Source organism: Schistocerca serialis, chromosome 2 (genome assembly GCF_023864345.2).
Source record: "Schistocerca serialis cubense isolate TAMUIC-IGC-003099 chromosome 2, iqSchSeri2.2, whole genome shotgun sequence".
Classification (NCBI taxonomy): Eukaryota; Metazoa; Arthropoda; class Insecta; order Orthoptera; family Acrididae; genus Schistocerca; species Schistocerca serialis.
The window spans coordinates 704182407-704205865 of record NC_064639.1 but is presented as its reverse complement, the minus strand read 5'-3'; the positions used below and the strand labels follow the sequence as shown (position 1 = coordinate 704205865).

Below are 23459 nucleotides of genomic sequence, written 5' to 3'. Positions count from 1 at the left end.
AGCAAAATTTGAAGCTGTAAAATCCCTCTCTCTGACCCATTTCTAGCTCGGCTGGTATATTACTGAGAAGAAAAAAAACTAGGCTTTACTACTGTTCGGGCCGCCAACAGTCCGCTCTACGCTTTAGGACAGAGAATGAAACGCACTAGAAACAAAAGAACAAACGTCACAAGTCAGTCACTTCTTGTCAGGATCAGATTAACAATTGATGCGTAAATATTCGTGTACATCGAATATACAAACGCAAGTAGGCCTACTTCTTTATTTATTTGCTAATGAGTTCACTATACCTAACAAGATTAGGGACATGAGGCTATCTCTTGCATGTTACCATCAAGATTAGGGACATGGGGCTATTTCTTGTATGTTACCAGACAGCTTTAAAAAGTTCTACAGACGTGAAATATGTGTGTATTAACTAACACAAATATTGAAAGTGACGAAATTTCAAAATACACTGCAGGTCATTAATACAACGTCAGAAAGGACAGTAAATTCAATTTTTTTTCTCAGTGTGCATATACAGTACAGTAGGAAGATTAGGTAATTAAATTTGTAGGTGGTGTTGAGCATTGCTGTATTGATAACAAACATAGTGGACGAACTCACACAGATTCCATTAGTTGGACTATCACTCAGACTGTTGCACATGCATAAAAGGTTTCTTGAAATGGTTGTCCTCGGCATGCCTATGTGTTTTTATCCACACTTTACCGCAATCATCCGGATTTCAAAGACGAGCGATGGCAAACAGAAGACGAATTCCGCAATTTTGTCGTAACTAAGTTCATTGTGCTGAAGCCTCTTTCACAGGGAGCGTATCAACACAAACAAAAATTGGGTTCAGCTTTTCAGGAATGTTCCTTCCACTGTTGTCTATATAGTCTGTGAAACCCTCTCTTACATTTGGGAGAGAAAGAAGAAAACGATCACACATTTTTCTCAGATTTTTTCCCCCTTCTAGACATGGGCTCCCACCCTCATAGGGCCAATTTTTACTGTCCAAAATATCAGGCTCTTTAATGAAGGATCTGAATTCTCCATTGTCATTCGAAATTAGCCTTTGCCTCAAATTTTTGCTAATGTTCTGACAGCATTGTTTTCTGTTAGTCTTGGTTCTCTTCTGGGAATCAGTGAAATGTTTTTGAAGTGGACTTCTGAAATAGCTTTCTCTACTTTCTTTATGAAAGCACCTAGTGTTTCCTTCAGTTGTTCTGTGGCTCTAATTAACCTCTTAATTGTTCTATATGATGAGGAAATATTAGTACTGCCCTTATGGAGGTACTGTGAGAGGGTACTAATCTCTTCAAGAACATCAGAAAGCAATGTAATGCACTTGAACTCTGGGCTTGATAGTGTTTTATGCATTCTCTTGAACTCTTTCCTTACACTTGATCTCCTAGTTTTGTCATTCGAATATCTGTTTGAATAAACATTCAAAGTCTGGTAGGACTTGGGGCCACCCGATGCCCTGAGAATATATTAGATATCTTCTTAAGTTCCGTAACTAACTCTTGTCCAATAGCTGATAGTTCACATTGATTCTTAGGAGATAGATAGCACAATGCATCCAGCTTGTTGAAAAAATGATAGTATGATTCATACCAGTAACCTCTTCAATTGCATCAGCAACATCTAATTTAGTTCGGTGGAACGAAGTATGCCATTTGAATAGTTTGTTGTACTTTTTCCTAAGTCGTTCTAAAACACTTCAATTCCTACCTAGCATGACATTAGCATCATCTCTGTAGTTCATGTTGATTCTCTGGAGACTGGTGGCGCAACGTACAGAGCTTGTTAAAAAATTGATAGTATGATTCACACCAGGAACCTCTTCAATTGCATCAGAAACCTAATATTTATTTCGGTGGCAAAATGTATGCCATTTGAATAGTTTGTTGTATTTTTCTTAAGTTGTTCTGATACACCTGAATTCCTACCTAACATGACACTACCACCAATGTGCCATAAGACCTCTCGTCAGTGATGCAAGAACGTAGTCAGGACTCTTGCTATGGTAGCTAGTTCTGTGATGAAGGACTGTGTACCAATGGCCGTTGGGGTGCAGTATGGTGGCGGGCTGTCGACAATGGCAAAAGGTGACTGCTGTACATGGGATTGACCCACTGCCGCCTGGGCAGGAGATTGGCTTGCCTGTGGAATAGTTTGGAATGGCCCGCTGAATGGACAGGACAGGAATGTGGACTTAATGCTGGAAGTTGGTACTGGAAAGGAGACCTTAGCTCGTGATTGCTGCTGCCGGTTCCAAGTGGTCTCCTCATCCGGCATAGTCCCCACGTCCTGGTAGAACTGCTGGGTAGCGAATCAAACTGCTACTAAAATGACAACTACTTATACAAGATAGAGTGCACTTGTTGTGTCCGTGTGCCACTTCTAGTAATTTTCTTGGCAACACTGTTGGAGAAATCCCCTTAACTGTACTGCAAGAATAGTGCGTTACCACTATGCTGGCGGGTTTCACCAAGCGAGCTGACTCGCAGTAATTTAACAGCTCTGTTGCTAGAACCAAAACGATTATACCCTGTGGTCGCCAGCTACCAGGGGCTGCAACAGTACATCACATCATATTCCCAAAAAACCATATACCCATAAAACGGTAACGTCACTGCACTTTAAGTCTGCTAATCCTTCCCTGCAAGATAAATTACGCAATTATTCTGCTCTATTTACATCTGTAATTTTCGTATGGCTGCTAAAGATGCTCCCAAACTATACTTCTCAAAAACCTTACTTATGTACAACTGATTTTTTGCTTTCACTTTTCGAATTTACTTTCCTGAATGCCTGGACCGTATTCACAAAATGAGCAAAGGGATGACAAGAGAATTTTTTTTTAATATGGTTATCTTGCCTCACAGGTCTAGCACTGTTCCAGGTAATAAATCACTTCTGTCTGTGCCTAAAGAAAAAAATATTCTGTACATCATTAGGAAAAAAAACTGCAAAACTATCGCTTTTTACTCATTCCAGGTATTAGACTAGCTAAAAAAAAAAAAAAGAAGTTCTAACACTTGTATGAATCTCTTAACAGGGTAAGGTGTGTTAACAATTTGCAGACAAGAATTTTCGGAAAGGAAGGAGTGTGTGTTGTCTCTCGAGTTATTTTAGAAAAAAATTGTAAAACGCACCGCATTCCCACACTCAGCCCCCATCGGTCAGAATTTCTAGTATGTTATCCATGGCAGTCCCTCTTACAACTGTACAAAAATTTGCGACTGCACGAATTATTTCCCACATTCGACCTCATTTGGTTTTCATTGACGGTCTTATTACGCCACCGGCTTAGTCGAGCACTGACAAATTGTAAAACTGACGATTGCGTAAATTTTACCTAAAAATTTTGTAAATTTTAACAGCGTTTGCAAATAATTACACCGTTGTATTCATCAGGCCTTCTGTCTGCTGCACTTGGAAGATTAAGTTTGAATCGAATTGTCAACTTAATTAATTTCAGCGTAACGTTTACAAAAGTCGCTTTTTTCATAACCCTCACGGGCACGTTTGAATTAATAATGTTAACGAAATAGTCGACTACGGTTATGGCGTAATATCTCAATCAATAGAGACTAAAAAAGGTCCAATATCGGAAATAGTTCGTATAGGCGGAAATTTTTGTACAGTGGTAGGAGGGAGTGCCACAAATAACATACTAGACATGCTTACTGGTGAGGGATGAGTGTGGGGTGGACGTGCGTTGCAAGGTAACTTTCCTTGTATGACTTGAAAAAATACTTTGTAAATACTCAAGATCATTATCCGAATCAGTGCTGAGTATTATTATCGATATGATCACTGTTTTAAACTAAATTTATGGGGCACTGATAGTTTGGGCATCATGTTATAGGATGGGGATCCCTGTACAAAATGAAACTACATTACATTTGCTACAAAAACGTCCTGCTCGTTTTTCCTGTGGAACTAGTAGTTCGCGCGTAGCGAGCGAGAGAAAATGAAACGCGCTTATTTTATAAAGCCCACATATAACATTGCGGGTTGCATAAAACGACAGAGGTAGAGACACGTGAATCACCTTGTATGTATTGTATACTCATATAGTATATGTTGTGTACTGTTACATCTCAAAGTTTGAACTTTGATAATCCTATATTTATTCAATTATTGCCCTAATTGGACATAATGTGGCAATAAAAATTGGGTCTGTTAAAAATGTATTACCATTCTTGCAAATGGTGCTGCTAACCCCATTTTAATTTCTAATTGCTGTTGTCGTCTTCAAGAGTACATTTTAATTAATTAACTAGTGCAACGCTCCGCGCAACGTGTATTAATGCTGTTACTGAGTGCACTATGTTACGCTTCTAATTGACGCTTTTCTTCACGGAATCCCGTTTATAGTTCCAGGTGTACTTAGTTGACAGTCATTGCCGGCTTTACCATTTTCAGACTGCAGTTTCGTCTGCAACCATCTGCCATAACAGTTGTATGATACAATGGACTACATTGTCACAAATATAATTTAAAGATAACTGCAACATTCTGATTTTTCAAGGATTTCCCTTGGTTACAAATGTCGGTACTAATAATCCCTTCTGATTTATTTCGAATTGGGAACCCTACTGCCCCCTTTCCAACTTGCATGGTATTTACTTGAAAAGAACCATGGCGCTCTAATGAGCCAGATTTCAAACAGCCTCCACAACCTCTTGAAGCAGAGACTGACAAATTCTAATAATCGCATAAACTACAGGTCCATAGTTTCACATACTCGTGCATATATGCATGCATCACTAACAAATGCTCACATGTTTTTAGTATTTATCTACAATAATTCCAAACCCCCTATACCGACCAAGATTTTATGGAGGTTTGTCTTGGTTGTAAGCCAAATGCTGCAACTGGCAATCCCCTCACATTCATTCCCAATGGGGAATCCCTCTGCTCCACTACCAGCTCCCCTGGTGTTTCTCCAGGAAAAAAAAAAAAAAAAAAAAAAAAAAAAAAAAAAAAAAAAAAACAGATTCTATAATGCACGAGGTCTCCCTTTTCAATGGCGAAGGAAAAAAATATTTAATGTTGTAACGGAATAGTGGTTATACTGCACATATTGATCATTCCACTATTGCATTCTCAAATAGTCACTAGGCCGTCATAATATTGACTGGGACGTATTATCCCAGAGGTAAATTGCACATAGCTTCAAATCCTTGGTTCCAACTAAGGTTCTCGGAAAATTTCTTTTTTATTGTTAAGACAGATGCTGGAATTGAAAATCCTGTACAAAATAGTCTCAGTTCACTCTGCTCCACTAATAAAATGGTTGCAAAGCCGGACGCTAATCTGGGCCAGATTTTGAACAGCCCACTTTGTATGTTTTGAAGAAGACGGTGGAGCGTATAAAAAACGAAACAAAAAAACGTAAATTATCCCGATTGGTACACTTCTCATGTAGAGCAAGTCACTGATTTCACGCTAGGCCTTCATGTTTTTCTTTGGACGATGTTGCATCAGAAGTCAAGTAAATATAGGTGAAATCGTCCAGTTGCAACTGAAGCTCGAGGGAGGTTTCCCTTGGCTGTAAGGCAGCTAGACATCCCGTCCCAAATTCCAGTTGGAATTTCTCTGTCCCATATACAGTAAACCGCTGGGAAATGGCTGCAAAAAAGTGTGTATGGGGCCGAATATGAGCATCAAGAAATGGAATGAAATTTAAAAATAAAATAGCAACCATTTTTACGTCCAATTAAATAGTCAAATGACGGGAAAACGTATCATCTAATTTTTTTGTCTACTTGTGCTTAAACTGCAAATATTTAACAAAAATGAAATCTTACTGTATTGAAGACGTAGCTGTGAAAGTTTGCGTTTTCAGCAATAAAAACCAAACATCCATCTTGTAGTAGTACTCACTTTTGTCCGTGTATGCGTTCAGGTGAACAATTATGGAAAAATGGTTGTGCCTTAAGCAAACACAAATTCTTCTTCTTTAGCACCAAAACATATTTCGCTGAAGTCTGACCATTATCAGTAGGTTAATTTATTTTCTTAGCATGATATATTTATGTTTTACTGTGTGTCATTTGCAGTACATTTGATATCTAGCTCCAGTTTGTTGTTCGGAAATGCCTGTCTTGGCGTTGAAATTTCATCTTATTATTGAATTCACTTTTTGTTCCGTATGCTTTCAAATAAGTTATTATCAAGATATAGTTCTGCCTTGAGCAAACACTAGTTATTCCTCTTTAACGCTCAACCATGTTTCGGTGAAGTTTCACGATCGTCAGTGGCAGTGGCGAAGCTAATGGATTATTGATGGGTAGGCTTACCTTAGGGCTATATCTTAGTACACAAGAGTTCCATGCGTTGATTCTTCTTGGTAACAACGTTTCCAATCACGTTATGTTTAAATTTCTGATTACTTGTAAGTTGTTTAACCAGGTATTTTTTCTATGGTAATTGTGCAGAGAGAACGTAATCCGTCACTTGTCATTGAAATGCAAAGGCAGTTTCTAATGGTTTTAAGGGTGTTAATGCTTCTTTTAGAAAAAGCCGTAGTGACAGGGAAGTAAGAACGAATATGATAAGCTTTGTCACTTCGTAGTAAATATTTTTGAAGATCATTGTTTATTATGCATTTAAGACGGTCTACAGGTGTTAAATATTTATGTATGTTAATACAAATGTTTCCTAACTTATGTTCAAGTCGTTCTTTGTGGAAGAATGGGTACATTGTGACAACACAGTTCAGGTTCATTCTTGGGATACTTGATTTATAATTTCGAAATGATTCTTATAGAGCAACTCTAAAAACTGAATATTCTAAGGTCACCAAAATTCATTTCCATTTGCACTGTCGTATTATCTAAGATATCATAAAATAACGTCTTAAGGGACCCAAGTCGGGCTCACTAATACTTATTTTACTGTGAAATTTCTCGTTACAGCTTTCAATACAAGAGGTCACAATGTTTCCTGATCTCACGTCCTTTAACAAACTGATGGGGTTTTTGACTTCAGCATTACACAAACTAATCTCACAGACAAATTTGTGTTGAAGAAGCGCATAGAGAAGGTCAACATATACAAATATTTTTTGGTAAAGGCAAAGGAGGAAAAGGAACTGAGTTTTATTAAGAATGCTAAGCAAGACAGAAGTACTGTTTGACGACTCTGCATATCAATCTTCATTATCTGTGATGATATTTTGGAGAATAGCTTTCATTTCATGCTACACTCCTGGAAATGGAAAAAAGAACACATTGACACCAGTGTGTCAGACCCACCATACTTGCCCCGGACACTGCGAGAGGGCTGTACAAGCAATGATCACACGCACGGCACAGCGGACACACCAGGAACCGCGGTGTTGGCCGTCGAATGGCGCTAGCTGCGCAGCATTTGTGCACCGCCGCCGTCAGTGTCAGCCAGTTTGCCGTGGCATACGGAGCTCCATCGCAGTCTTTAACACTGGTAGCATGCCGCGACAGCGTGGACGTGAACCGTATGTGCAGTTGACGGACTTTGAGCGAGGGCGTATAGTGGGCATGCGGGAGGCCGGGTGGACGTACCGCCGAACTGCTCAACACGTGGGGCGTGAGGTCTCCACAGTACATCGATGTTGTCGCCAGTGGTCGGCGGAAGGTGCACGTGCCCATCGACCTGGGACCGGACCGCAGCGACGCACGGATGCACGCCAAGACCGTAGGATCCTACGCAGTGCCGTAGGGGACCGCACCGCCACTTCCCAGCAAATTAGGGACACTGTTGCTCCTGGGGTATCGGCGAGGACCATTCGCAACCGTCTCCATGAAGCTGGGCTACGGTCCCGCACACCGTTAGGCCGTCTTCCGCTCACGCCCCAACATCGTGCAGCCCGCCTCCAGTGGTGTCGCGACAGGCGTGAATGGAGGGACGAATGGAGACGTGTTGTCTTCAGCGATGAGAGTCGCTTCTGCCTTGGTGCCAATGATGGTCGTATGCGTGTTTGGCGCCGTGCAGGTGAGCGCCACAATCAGGACTGCATACGACCGAGGCACACAGGGCCAACACCCGGCATCATGGTGTGGGGAGCGATCTCCTACACTGGCCGTACACCACTGGTGATCGTCGAGGGGACACTGAATAGTGCACGGTACATCCAAACCGTCATCGAACCCATCGTTCTACCATTCCTAGACCGGCAAGGGAACTTGCTGTTCCAACAGGACAATGCACGTCCGCATGTATCCCGTGCCACCCAACGTGCTCTAGAAGGTGTAAGTCAACTACCCTGGCCAGCAATATCTCCGGATCTGTCCCCCATTGAGCATGTTTGGGACTGGATGAAGCGTCGTCTCACGCGGTCTGCACGTCCAGCACGAACGCTGGTCCAACTGAGGCGCCAGGTGGAAATGGCATGGCAAGCCGTTCCACAGGACTACATCCAGCATCTCTACGATCGTCTCCATGGGAGAATAGCAGCCTGCATTGCTGCGAAAGGTGGATATACACTGTACTAGTGCCGACATTGTGCATGCTCTGTTGCCTGTGTCTATGTGCCTGTGGTTCTGTCAGTGTGATCATGTGATGTATCTGACCCCAGGAATGTGTCAATAAAGTTTCCCCTTCCTGGGACAATGAATTCACGGTGTTCTTATTTCAATTTCCAGGAGTGTATTTAAGATACAGGGTAACAGTTATTGAACTGTATGATATAAAATCGTCGCAATTTCTGAACAGTTTGCCCCGGGACATGATGGGAATTAGTATGTGAATCTGGTTTGGTTTAGCGACGAAGCCCACTTTCATTTGGATGCGTTCGCCAATAAGAAAAATTGGCACATTTCGCGATCGAGAAGTCTCTTCATCTTCAGTGGGTAACTGTGTGGTGTGCAATATCCAGTCACTGAATAATCGATGCGATATTCCTTGATGGCATGGTGACTACCGAACGGTACATGAAAGTTTTGGAAGATGATTTCATCCCCATTATCCAAAGTGACCCTGATTTCGACAAGATGTGGTTCATGCAAGACGGAGCTCGACCCCATCGGAGCAGGAGAGTGTTTAATGTCCTGATGTTCTGGAGGAGCACTTTGGGGACCGCATTCTGGCTCTGAAGTACCCAAAGGCCACTGGCATGGACCTCGATTGGCCGCCATATTCTCCGGATCTGAACACATGCGACTCCTTTTTGTGGGGCTTTATTAAAGGCAAGGTGCACAGCAATAACCCCACAACCATTGCTGAACTGAAAACAGCCATTCAGGAGCTCATCGAGGGCGTCGATGTTCCGACACTTCAGCGGGTCACGCAGAATTCCGCTATTCGCCTGCGCCACATCATCGTCAATGATGTCAGGCATATCCAACATGTCATAACCAAAATCCGAATATCTGAAGTGATGTTTGCATGCTGAATAAAGTGTGTGCACGCTGCAGTTTGCAACTAATTTACGTTTCTCTCATATAGTTCCATTACTGTCACCCTGTATGATGTCTGACCAGCTCATGAGTTGAAACTCCAGAGTGTAGTACATGTTTGAGACATTCTGAATCCCTGATTTTCTAAGAGTTGTGCTCGCGTTGAGGACTTGCTAAAAATTAATTGAATGCTACAAGATTGTAAATCAAAAGCCTAACTTTTTCCATATTTTTAGGACAATGTAACGACATCAGATTAAGTTTATAAGCATATCAGAACAAAAACATAGCTCGTATTCATTTTTCTTTACCAAACTTTTGGACACTTCCATGTTTACCTCCCATTTCTGAGGCTGCATTATGTGTTTGGCTCACTATTTTGCCAGTAACTCCCCAAACATCAAGTGCATTTAATAAAACTTCTGAAAAATCCTTAGTAGTTTTTGTCACTAGAAACATTGTGAAAACCAATAAATATTTCTGTGGGACCGTCTCGTGTACAAAACTCGAGAATGATACTCATTTGGCCGCCCGGTGTGGCCGAGCGGTTCTAGGCGCTTCAGTCTGGAACCGCGCGACCGCTACGGTCGCAGGTTCGAATCCTGCCTCGGGCATGGATGTGTGTGATGTCCTTAGGTTAGTTAGGTTTACGTAGTTCTAAGTTCTAGGGGACTGATGACCTCAGATGTTAAATCCCATAGTGCTCAGAGCCATTTGAACCATTTTGATACTCATTTGTGACTTACAAGAAACATGCAGGGGTTTCATCTGCTTGTACTCCAACAAACTCACATGACTAACTCTTCTTTAATCAAGTCGTGAACGACATTGGTAACTGATTCAGTTAATTCGTTTTGAACTGTGCTTGATATTTCTTTGAAAGCAGAAGTCCTCTGCAAGCTATCACGATTAAACTGTTCCTGTGTAGACAAACGTTCCAATAATTCAAGATAATCCCCTTTGTTGTCGGAAGTTTCGTCTTCAAAGTCTCTTGTGAATTCAAGCTCTATCTTGCCCGAGAAACAAATATCAATAAGTATCCTGATTACGTATCCGTTTTATGTCACCATCGTATTACTTTTTATGACTAGAAGTTTGGCTCCAAAAGAAATTTTATATTCCACTCGTCCACCGAAAACTCTCTTGATTTTCAAGGCGCCTTCTTGAATTATGGTGTTTTTTGGCTTTTCTGTCAAAATATTTTGTCACACATACTCCGAAAGTAGCTGACGTGCAATCTTTTTCAATCCCAGACCCGCAAAATAAAATACATGTGTACCGATTCAATTTATTTGTTACAGAGCAACCTGAAGCCAAGGATACTTTTTACACCAAGAAAATCTAAATATTCTGTTTCGTTTTCCATAAATTATTTTAATGTTTAAGCATGGTGTGAATGGCTTTCTTTACAAGCGCAGTTTGTTTCGTTAGTCCAGCTTGAAAGTCGTTTGTCATCTAATTCGGAAAATAAAGACACAAGTGTTTCCTCTACACAAGCCATAATATAATCAGTTAATCACACACACTCATGAGTTGTGCCACTAAAACAAGTTTGGTTAACCCAGGACTGAACAGCACACGAAATAACACACAATTTCACAGCAGAGGCAAGCCCCAATTCCACGCTACTAAGACACATTTGACTGCCTGCCGCTGGCAAGCAAAAGGCTGTTTCTAGAAGCCTCCAGTGAACTGTTAAACTGGATAGCATGCATAACGCAACGAGCTGTCAACTCATGGACGGTTTGAATGAAACAGTAGTAACACACAAAAAAAAAGACTTGTACTGTTTTCAATGCATTGTTATATTCTAACTCTAATCGCAAGTTTTCTGCAAATTTTTGGATAGGCTAAGCCCGAAAAGCTTCGCCACCGGTCTAGACGAGCTTCAACCATAACGTGAACGTCTCAGCGTCATGCCATGCCAAGCATTTACGAATGACAACTGGAGCAAAATGTCAGCTGTACTACAAATGGTAGACACTCATATAAATATCAGTATGTGATACTAAGAAAATAAATTAACTCATTGACGATGATGAGACTTCACTGAAACATGTTTTGGTTTTAAGGAGGAAAAATAATTGTTTGCTAAGGCGTATTCATATTAACATAGTTTATAAAACGAGACATGTCGGATATGAAAGGTACACGAACGAGTTGCAAACCTGTTGGTGTCACTAAAGACGAATATTACATGTGAATGTTTTAAGATATTTACTGGAGAGATGAGCAGGAGTAGTGGCGGCACTGCAATGGCAGTGGCAGCAGACTTGAGCGCGGGTGGCGTAGCCTGTAGGGGCAACGCCTGGGCGGTTGGTTCCTCCACAGGAGTGACGTGACCTCCGTCTCTGTGCATATGCAACGAGGCCGCGGCGAGCGGAGCTCCCGTGGCTCCTAATTATGGCAGAGCTTCCAGCCGCACAAAGAACTCCGCCTCGCCGCGGCTGCAACTTTAATGCCGTCGCACCGGACCACGGCGATTGCCCACCTGCGAAGAGTGCTTTGGGAAGATAAGTTACGAGCTGCGAAGAAATTATTTACTCTGCACACACCCATTTTATTCCAGAACTCTAACAGTTCGTTTACTTAAGCTGTTTGACAGTTAAGACTTTGCGTGAAAACGAGTTTTCTTCTGTAACAGAACTCAAAACGAGTTTCGATAGAAAGGTGACAGTATCGCCGTTACTACTATGCATATTAAAGATATCACAGATAATACGATGGTGGTTTGAAAAGTTCTCGGAATGGAATAGAAAAAAAGTACTTACATCACTGAAACTTTTTATTTTTCAATGTGTCTCCTTGCAGATTAATGCACATGGTCCAACGATATTCCAGTGCCTTGATCCCATGTCGAAAATGTGTTTCCTCCAGGCCTTCAAAATAGTTCTCAACTGTGGCTATCAATTCATTGTTTGAAGTGAATCTTCGTCCACCAAGAAAAATTTTCTGTTTCAGTAAGAGTTGGAAGTCTGACAGAGCCATCCATATCTGGTGAATGAGGCAGGTGTGGCAACAATTCATACCTTAGTTCGTGTAATTCTGCCATGGTGACGGCACATATGTGATGGAAGATGACTTCCTTCCTTGCTAAACCCGGCCTTTTTTCGCCTGTCTTTTGTTTACATTTGCCCTGGAGGTTAGCATAGCATTCTCCAGTAATTGTTTGCCCAGTGGGGAGATAATCTACAAACAGAATCCCCTTTGCATCCTAGATGCCGTGACCTTTCCTGCAGAAGGAATTGTCTTTGCTTTCTTTGGTGGCGGAGAATCAACATTTTTCCACTGCTTTGACTGTTGTTTCGTCTCTGGGGTGCACCCAAGTTTCATCTGTGGTCACAAACCGAATCTAGTTCGTTTCTCTTAAAACATGCCAAACATAGTTCCAGCATGTCCATTCTCATGCGTTTTTGATCCAGCATCAAGAGTCGCGGCACCCACCTTGCAGATAATTTTTTCATTTCTCATTCTTCAGTTAAAATGTGATGTACGCTTTCAGATGACATCTGGCAAGTGTGAGGAAGTTCACGCACTTTCAATCGGCGATCCTCTATGACCATTTTGTGCACTTATCAGTGATTTCTGGAATAGTGACACATCTTGGCCGACCACTGCGCGGATCATCACCTAAGATCTCCCGACCAAATTTAAATTCATTTGTCTACTTGGCAGCAGTTGAATATGAAAGAGCAGAGTCCGCCAGTGTTTTCTGGAGATCGGCATGAATGTCCTTTACTTTCATACCTTTCTTTACGAAGTACTTAGTCACTGCTCGAATCTCGATTTTTTCCATCTGCGCAAATCGCTACGCGGGAACGACAACAGAGCCACGTCACCAGCACAGCTCTCTTCCAAGAGCACTGACGTGGCACGTGTTTACAGGCAACGATCCAATGAATATCACGTGAACAACTCGTTGTGGTAGCGCTGACCTCTCTTGATGATTCCGAGAACTTTTCAGACCACCCTCGTATTGTGTATAAAGCCAAACAACTGAAAAGATCAGCTGTCTGCTGTAGAATTTGTTTGGTCTTGTTGTGTTTATGCTTTTGTCTTTGAATTTAATCATACGTACGCTGGCGTGAAAAACTTTTGCGTGATGTGTCACTGCCAAGCAACAAAACTAAACAAAACTGTGGTCATACATAAAGGAAGAACTGCTATAGTTTAGTACTGGAGGTAACTGACAAAATACGCAATGAGACGAACAGAAATTACGCTTTCATCCAAATACAGTACTTACACGGAAGTCATCACTATTCGTGATGGTTAATTGGACATTACAAACGGTAAGACATAGCTTTTAATGGGGTGTGTGATCACCACAGACGACAATGTATCCTCGACAACATGTTCCCATGCTGGGCACAAGGTTGGCAAGGACTTCTTGTAATAGGGCTCTCCATTCTGCCACCAGTGCGGTTGGCAGCTGCTGTATTGTCGTTGGTGCATGTGGATGTTCTGCAGCCGGTTTTTGTGACCGAGCGGTTCTAGGCGCTTCAGTCCGGAACCGCGCTGCTGCTATGGTCGCAGGTTGGAATCCTACCTCGGGCATGGATGTGTGTGATGTCCTTAGGTTGGTTGGGTTTAAGTAGTTCTAAGTCTAGGGAACTGATGCAGTGATGAATTCAGGGGGGAGGCCCGAGGGGGGGGGGGGGGGGGCAGTCCTCCCTGGAAATTGGAAATTCCCTCCCGAGAAATTCATATCTATTGTTGTGGTGGAACATAAAAATTATCACCTGGTCTGTTAACTTGTACCGTTGTGACAAAATTTAAACTACGCCAGCTGCTGTTGCTAATGAAGTTTGGAGTCAACTATGGAGAAGTCGTGGTGACATGCAGTTTTTACAATCAAAATGAATGAGTAACACAATAGGTGGCGGCTGGGTCCCTATAGTTTGGTTTCGTTACTTATCGGTTCGGTTTGGAACACTTAGCGTGGATTGTTCTGTTTTTATTATTATTATTATTATTATTATTATTATTATTATTATTGCCAACACCAACAAATTAGCAGTTGCTGTGTGGTAAGTGTATGGTAAAGCTAAGCGTTGCAAGGTTTGTTGGCAACGCCGATTGTGGAATAAGTCAGCCTTTCCTCTCTCATGTCTTCCCTCACCGCACCTCCAATCGGCCTAACGTCTAATCTAATCCCTTAGCTACACAGCCCACCCTCGCTGCGAACTTTATTCCTATACGCCACTGGTATCTATACTTTATTTGCCCTTAGAATAAACCTGATGTCGCAAAACACTTCCCCAGGTATTGCTACGGAACTGGAAGTACCATCTGACACTATAAAAGATTGTTTTAATTTTTTTATTGCATTACTGGGAATATTTCCAAGATTTAATAGCCATATAGATTTTTCCTAATCGATAAATCCAAAGCTCAAACCAAATATTTGTGTACACTTGACAATGATTTTCGCAGTGTCAATGAGGATACACAATTTTTGCCTAAAGAAGCGGTACATTCCATCATGAGTGGGACGTTTGGCAACGCTGCTCAACGAGTATTATCTAAGCTTTCATTGTTGTACAAAAACTCAATGCATTGTTGAAACTGTTGTAAGGCTGTAACAGTCAGTCGACAGGTTACTATGGAAGTGTGATGTGATTATGTAGTGTACTATATGCAGTCTTCGTCAGTTTATAACATAAAAAGAAGTGTTAGTACCGAAATACAATGTCGATACAACAAACTTTAATTTCTTTCTTTTCTAATAAAAGACAGTGTATTGCAAAAGACAAAGATGAGTGTGAGTCTACTGAAAGAAGTGCTAGTGGTTGTGACGATGAATTGCGTAGGTCTACCAAGTCTTCAGTTTCCCTTCCACAGTTTTCAAACGATAAATGTGCTATTTCTGGCCCATCCGTAAATTGCAATTCTAAACAAAGTATTGAACGCGAAATTAAGTATCAGCAAAAATGGGAGTGTAAATACAATTGGTTGTACTTTGATCACGAGCTGGATGGGGCTTTCTGCAAATTGTGTGAAATGCATCTAAAAAACGATATCGAAGCTTTACAGAAAACAGGAGTGTTCATTTCTGTACCTTTCACTAAATTTAGAAAAGCTACTGGAAGCACGGGAAAGCTAGAAAAGTACGCCAACTCAGAAAAACATGAAAAAGCCGTTGCACTTGAAAATTGAAGATTACAGGGATTAAATGCTCCAATTCATACAGATATTTAAACAAAATGAAAATGAAAAAGTTTTAAACCGCCAAGCATTGTCATTGTTAATTCGAAGTCTGTATTTCCTTAGTAAGGAAGAAATACCCCACACAACGAATTATGAACCTCTAATTCGTAAGGTAGTACTGAAAAGCGACATTAATCTTGAAAAGTGGTTAAAATTTCAGAGCGAAAGGTCCACATATCTTAGTAAGTATACTGCGTCAGAATTGTTGACTTGTTCGGGAGAGTCTTTAGACTTTCATGATGAAACACTTCTCCATGACAAATATTTTTCATTAATGGCAGACGAATCTACAAATGTTTCCAACCAAAGTGAACTGTCTTTAGTAGTTCGATTTGTTGCACCCTCTCCATCGTTTGAGGTGAAGGAAAGGTTTTTATGTCTCGTTGAGTTGAAAAGCACTTCAGCTGAATCCATATTTACAGCAACTGATACTGAACTAAAGAAAACTTTCTTACGACAGATTATTATCTTGTTCTTTCGACGGTGGTGCTAATTTTAGTGGTTCTATCTCAGGAGTCCGCGCTCGGTTGTCAGAGGGGAAGGGCCATAAGCTGCCATACTTTCACTGGAGAGTATATATTTTGTCAATTGCTGCCACCAACTCTAGGAATAAACACCCCGTTATAAAACGCACATTACATGTTGTTGAAGACATTTACAAACTTTTTCATGGTTCTTCCAAACGAGAAAATGTTTTGCATGAAATTCAATGTGCTTTGGAGCAACCTGTTTTAAAAATACCCGAAGCTGTTGACATCCGATGGTTAAGTACCTCTCGCACAGTTCATGCTATTTTCCTAACCTACAAGTCCACTATAATGGCATGTGAACATATACACAAGGACGGCGCGGATTTAACAAGTTTAGCTGGAGGAATCTGATGAATTCCAATTTTATTATAGGTTTAGTGATTTTATACGATACGTTGAATGCAGTCTCAAACTTATGTAAAGTTTTGCAGAGACAATCTCTTAAAATTTCGCAAATCCCTCTAATTGTTTCTGGAACTCTGGAACATTTAAGAAACATCGACTGTCTTTGCGATGGACATAGTGCAGAAAATGAAACTCTTAATAAAATTAAAAAAACTGCAGGAGGACGCAACAGAAGTTAAAGGTGTGCTATTCACGAACGTAGAGGAGCAGATTCAAGCTATGAAAAGCGCAAGGAAATTTGTTAAAAGTAAGATTGATGAAACTGGGCAACGGTTTGATGAGAAGGCTATAAAAGTGACAGAACTAAGTGCATATTTTGAAAGTTTTAAAAAATTTCTAGAGTTTAGTGATAATGATTGTAAAGAACTGTGCTTGATTTGGGACTTACAAACGTCGACGCTGTTATTGCAGACTTGCATTCTTTTAGGTACGCTGTTAGTAGTAAATTAGACGATACGTCTTCTGGTGTTGCTTCTTTCATTCTGAGAGCCGACATCGGCTACGAAGCACTACGAACACTCGCTGATTGAGTACTGTGCATTCCAGTTTCGACCTGCTATGTAGAAAGGTCATTTAGTACAATGAACAGGGCGATGACAATTAAGGAATAGGATAGGTCAGGAAACGCTCCAAACTTGTGTGAAGATTTCAACTGAAGGGGACGACGAACCAACGGAAAGTTTTATTGATGACGTCATCAAGAGATATGCTGTAAAAAAGCCTCGTCGTATTAGTTTGATGTAAATGGGAGTTTTTTGCATGCAATAAAATTATTTTATTATTTAATATAATTAACTTAGGCTTAGCCTAACAGCGTAGTACTTAATCTACAAATTATTTAGTTATATATTAGCTATTCATGAAAATTTTTAAATATTAATAGCGCTGCTACGTCTTCAGAACGCTATCACTTAAATTTTAAGCCTTTAACTTTGTCCTCTGCCCTCCCCCACTCGTCAAGCTATATATCCCCCCTCCCCCTGGAGGAAAGTGGCTGTATTCATCACTGGACTGACGACCTCAGATGTTAAGTCCCATAGTGCTCAGTGCCTTTTGAACCATTTGATGTTCTGCAGTACGTCTCTCCAACGTATCCCACACGTTCACGATGGGCTTTAAGACGTCGGAATGGACACGCCAATCCATCCGCCAAATTTCTTCTCATTCCAACAGCTCCTCCACCTTCGTTGTTCGCTGCGCTCCCTCACTGCCTTTAATAAAACTGATGTCAGGCCTAATGCACAGCTGACAAGTCGGACACGGGGAAGGGGTTCAGTGTCACAATAAATTTGATCGGTGAGTGTACGGTGTTCAAAGACACGGAGGTCAGTACGCCCAAGAAACATTATGCCCGCCCGCATCACAACACCTGGACCTCCAAAACGATGGCATTGGTGTATGTGTTGTACTTAGCGTAAGTTAGTTTATGTTAGATTAAGTAGTGTGTAAGACTAGGGACCGATGACCTCAGCAGTTTTGCCCCATATTAACTTACCACAAATTTCCAAATCTCCCAAGGACGACTGGCCAGAAGCGAAGATCAGAACAGTCTGAGTATCTTTTCCCACGATAGCTGTAGAGAAGTTACTGAATCGTTGAATGAATTAAGTCCTGTGAATGGACACAGAGGATACAAAAGAACTTGCTCCTCTTTTCGCAGTAGTGTACAGTAGGTCGCTGGATAAGTGAAGCGTTTCCATGACTGGGGAAAATAGCGGGTCACTCCGGTTTTCAAGAACGCTCGTCGAAAGGCACACAAAACTATAGGTCTATGTCTCTGGCGTCGGTCTGTTGTAGAATTTTGGAACATGTGAGCTCACGTGTTGTAGCAGTTCAGGAGAGCGAAAATCTTTTCTGTAGGAGTAAACATGTGCTCCGAAACCAACGATCGTTTGAAATCCAGGTCTCTCTGTTCGTACAAGAGATCCAGAAAGCAATAGGTATCGGAACTCTTTAAGTCGATGCCGTGTTGCTTGACTTCTAGAAGACGTCTGATACGGTTCTGATATTGTTCCCCTCTGCAACTTAGTGAACAAAATATGAGCTTATGGAATATGAGATTAGTATGATTGGACTAAGGAATTTCTAGCAAACAGAGTACAGCAAGTCATACTCGACGGAGAAAAATACTCAGACGTACCAGTGGCTTTGGTTGTACTCCATGGGAGTGTTACAGTACCAATGTATAGAAATGACGTAGAGGATAAATTCGGAAGTTCCATGATCCTTTTCGCGGGTTACGTTGTTGTGTCACGAGAAGTCTTGGTGCTTCAGAGTAGTAGGGTCAGTGTTTGGTGCATGAACTGGCAGTTTACGCACATCGTAGACAAATGTAACCTGGTGTACGTAAGTAGACAAAAAGATCCAGTATGGTATGTTAACACGGTTGCGGGACAGTTACTGAACCTATACTTCGTTCATCATAACAATAAACGTAATGTAAACAAACATAGACGCGATGACTGATCAGAAGCCGTAGCACAGGGACACTGATTGTGTTAACGTTCTTGGAAGTAGGTCCTTCTTATGTATTAAGGTATCTTATCTCTAAGTTACGGTAAATGAATCTTTAAGATATCTAATGTATTAACAGCCATCAACGTTTTGTTTAATCATGCTTTAGCTATGCAGTTTCAATTCCAAAAATCGTGTGCAGTCGCAGCCTTTATGCTGTTGTGTTCTGATTGTCGCACTGTTAATATCCAGTGTGAAAATGGCTGACGCTTCTTCTTGCTCCGTTTGAAACGTGCGCATAGAACACTGTTAAAAATGGCGAAAAACAGGTTGTTCTTAATGTTTCCCACAAGTTTACTGGAAAACTCGACTTTGAAGTTTTCTGAGGAACTGTATTTACTAAAGGCAAGGCATTTTGTAACTCGGGATGCATAGCTGAATCGGCAGCATTGTAAATCGATAACGTGGTACAGTCCATGGACTGATGGTTCAAATATCGCTTTGGTTTCCCTTTTTCCGTTCACATGTCTTCTTGTTTCTAATTAAATATCGCTCACAAAATTCCAGTTATCATTGCAAATACACTTTTGGAAAAAAATTAGTACTCCCTTTTAGAGGATTCCAATGTGCTCAAGATTTATTGTTGCAACAGTGCACATGAAGTATATGAAATTACTGTATTTACAGATCAATAGCACAACCAGTTCTGAGGGACCAGGTATCGAATCATGCTGAAACTCCCATATTGGCACATGGTGTAGCCTCCATGAGTGTCAGTGTAAGCACAAACTCTGCCATCCAGTCGGTTGTATAGATGGCAAATATTGTCCTGGGATACGTTATGCCACGTCTGCTCGGCCTGTTCGTGTAGTTCTGTAAGAGTTGTCGACTGACAACTTGCACGAGTCACTTCTCATTTCATTGTAGCCCACATGTGCTCAATTGGAGATGAGCCCAGAGATCAAACTGGCCAAGGAATTTACTGCACGTCTTGCAGAGCCACGTTGAGTTTCATGTGCAGTGAAAGACTTAAGTCGAAACAAGGCACCGGGAGTAGACAACATTCCATTAGAACTACTAACAGCCTTGGGAGTGCCAGTCCTGACAAAACTCTACCATCTGGTGAGCAAGATGTATGAGACAGGCGGAATTCCCTCAGACTTCAAGAAGAATATAATAATCCCAAAGAAAGCAGCTGTTGACAGTTGTGAAAATTACCGAACTATCAGTTTAATAAGTCACAGCTGCAAAATACTAACGCGAATTCTTTACAGACGAATGGAAAAACTGGTAGAAGCCAACCTCGGGGAAGATCAGTTTGGATTCCGTGGAAATGTTGGAACACGTGAGGCAATACTGACCCTACGACTTATCTTAGAAGAATAAGGAAAGGCAAACCTACATTTCTAGCATTTGTAGACTTAGAGAAAGCTTTTGACAATGTTGACTGGAATACTCTCTTTCAAATTCTGAAGGTGGCGGGGGTAAAATACAGGAAGCGAAAGGCTATTTACAATTTGTACAGAAGCCAGATGGCAGTTATAAGAGTCGAGGGGCATGAAAGGGAAGCAGTGGTTGGGAAGGGAGTGAGACAGGGTTGTAGCCTTTCCCCGATGCTATTCAATCTGTATATTGAGCAAGCAGTAAAGGAAACAAAAGAAAAGTTTGGAGTAGGTATTAAAATCCATGGAGAAGAAATAAAAACTTTGAGGTTTGCCGATGACATTGTAATTCTGTCAGAGACAGCAAGAAGAAGAGCAGTTGAACGGAATGGACAGTGTCTTGAAAGGAGGGTATAAGATGAACATCAACAAAAGCAAAACAAGGATAATGGAATGTAGTCGAATTAAGTCGGGTGATGCTGAGGGAATTAGATTAGGAAATGAGACACTTAAAGTAGTAAAGCAGTTTTACTGTTTGGGGAGCAAAATAACTGATGATGGTCGAAGTAGAGAGGGTATAAAATGTAGACTGTCAATGGCAAGGAAAGCGTTTCTGAAGAAGAGAAATTTAACATCGAGTATAGATTTAAGTGTCAGGAAGTCGTTTCTGAAAGTATTTGTATGGAGTGTAGCCATGTATGGAAGTGAAACATGGATGATAAATAGTTTAGACAAGAAGAGAATAGAAGCTTTCGAAATGTGGTGCTACAGAAGAATGCTGAAGATTATATGGGTAGATCACATAACTATTGAGGAGGTGTTGAATCGAATTGGGGAGAAGAGGAGGTTGTGGGACAACTTGACTAGAAGAAGGGATCGGTTGGTATTTTAGTATTGGTGGGCAGCGTGGAGGGTAAAAATCGTAGAGGGAGACCAAGAGATGAATACACTAAGCAGATTCAGAAGGATGTAGGCTGCAGTAGGTACTGGGAGATGAAGAAGCTTGCACAGGATAGAGTAGCATGGAGAGCTGCATCAAACCAGTCTCAGGACTGAAGACCACAGCAACAACAACGTGTAGGCAAGAATTATCCTGCTGGTACAACACATCATCTTCCTGTTCCAAGAGAGGCAATAGAATGGGACTAACAACATCCTGCACCTACCGAGCACTGGTTAGTGTCCCCTCCAGAAACACCAAAGGCGAACGACAATTGTAGCTTATCACACGCCAGTCAGTTATACCTGGGATGGGGCCTGTGTGTCTCAGACTAATGCTCTCCATGAGACAACGTTCACCAGATCTCAGACATATACACAAACAACCATCACTTACATGCATCAGAATCTGCTTTCATCGGTGAGGAGCGCAGTGCACCATTCCATCTTCCAAGTGATCCTTCGAGCCGTACATGTTGATGCTGTAATGTGAGTGGAGGACGGTCTATAGGTGTGCATGCTGGTATTTCCACCACTAATAACTAGTTTGCAGTAGTTTGCATTGACACATCTGGGCTTATTCCCTATTAAAGGGTAGACACAGATAGTGCTCTGGTAGCTATGCCAATACACTATCTGTTGGCAGATGATGTTGAAACCTTATCAGTACATCTAATCTCCCCTTATGGCATATGCCATCATTGGATCAAAACGGACTTCATTTTTCCAAATGTACTAACTTTTTTCCCGGCAGTGTGTAAATTGTTAATTACTAATATTTTATAAAATATTGTTAATGAAGATAATTTAAATCAAGAAAATACAACAAATTAAATTTTTAGGCCAAAATCAAACGCCGGTATTCTTTATTTGGACTATGTTTTATATCACAAATGTGGTCTCACATGAACCAGATTGAGGAAATATGGAAGCGTCCGATCCCGCCCGTCTATTTTGACCCATGACGTCACAAATATGGCGGAACGACCATAAACCACGATTACAGTATGACGCATATAAAGTCAGTACGTACACATTATGAGGACGAAAATACATCGAAAAACAAACACTCACACTTTCCACAAAAAGCTTAATGACACCAACGGGACAAGCGCGGGAAATGAGGTGTTTTTGGGTGGGGGCAAACTAAATATAAACAAATTTAGGCACCCACCCCCGTACAAAACTACGAAAAAAACCAACATCGCAAAACTCCCCAAATACCACTAAACACAATATCATCTGGAATCGGACACGTCCCTTGACCTATATAGCTCAACAGCAGCTCCCGATCCCATAAATTAGGATCAAACACTTCCCTTGGCCTATATAGCTCAAAAACATCTCCCGATACCAATATCAACATACACAATCACACATTGGGATCGAACACTCCCCTTGACATGCGCACTGTTAATTTTATCCATCATATCCATTCCTGAACAAAAACAACAATCGATTAATTTTACTAAAATTACCATACGATGTACAGCGAACAACACTAAATTAACCTTCACACAAAACCAAAAAATCATTAACTCACCGAAACGAATTCCACTACAAACACAGCCGACACTCGAACAATTCTGGATAATGAGCAAAAGCAAACTGAGCCCATTACACCAAACAAACGAAAACCCTGAACATATCACCAGAGAGCACAACAAACCACAACACAACGACAGCTACAAACACGCCACACTCACAAACCAGATACCGCCATATCACTTTAATATGAACCCAAAAGAACTTATCTGGAGCCAAGTTAAGGGATTTGTCGCAAGAAATAACAAGACATTTAAGTTGTCAGATGTAATAGAACTAACGCATGAAGCTTTGTCACATGTCAATGATGAATGCTGATGGGATACAGAACGGCATGCAAAAAGAAGAGAAAATGTGGTGCTTTGATGACTTCAGGAATTATGTGTTGATCAACTTGTTATCAACACAGCACAAGATAGTTCTAGTACTGAAATGTACTTCCCGGATTCAGGTATGGAAGGAGTTCAGAGATTACCTGTTGACTGACTGTAAGTAATACGTTTGGTAGATTCAATATTTAACTATATGGTGATATCTCTGTAATACATTTTTGCGTCATACATAGCTCACTCAGAAAAGTAAATCTGTGCTTAAGTTAGGAATTTTCATCACTC

The 23459-nt window shown here is 41.1% G+C and overlaps 1 protein-coding gene across 1 annotated transcript in view; it reads right to left on the bottom strand.

Moving 5' to 3' along the window:
• The window catches only part of LOC126455671 (odorant receptor Or2-like), a 141433-nt gene extending 129729 nt beyond the window's left edge, over positions 1-11704 (bottom strand). Inside the window, exon 1 of the mRNA XM_050091442.1 lies at positions 11602-11704. The gene's annotated coding sequence lies outside the window, so the exon portion shown is untranslated. The remainder of the gene's footprint in view (positions 1-11601) is intronic.
• Positions 11705-23459: the final 11755 nt, after the last annotated feature.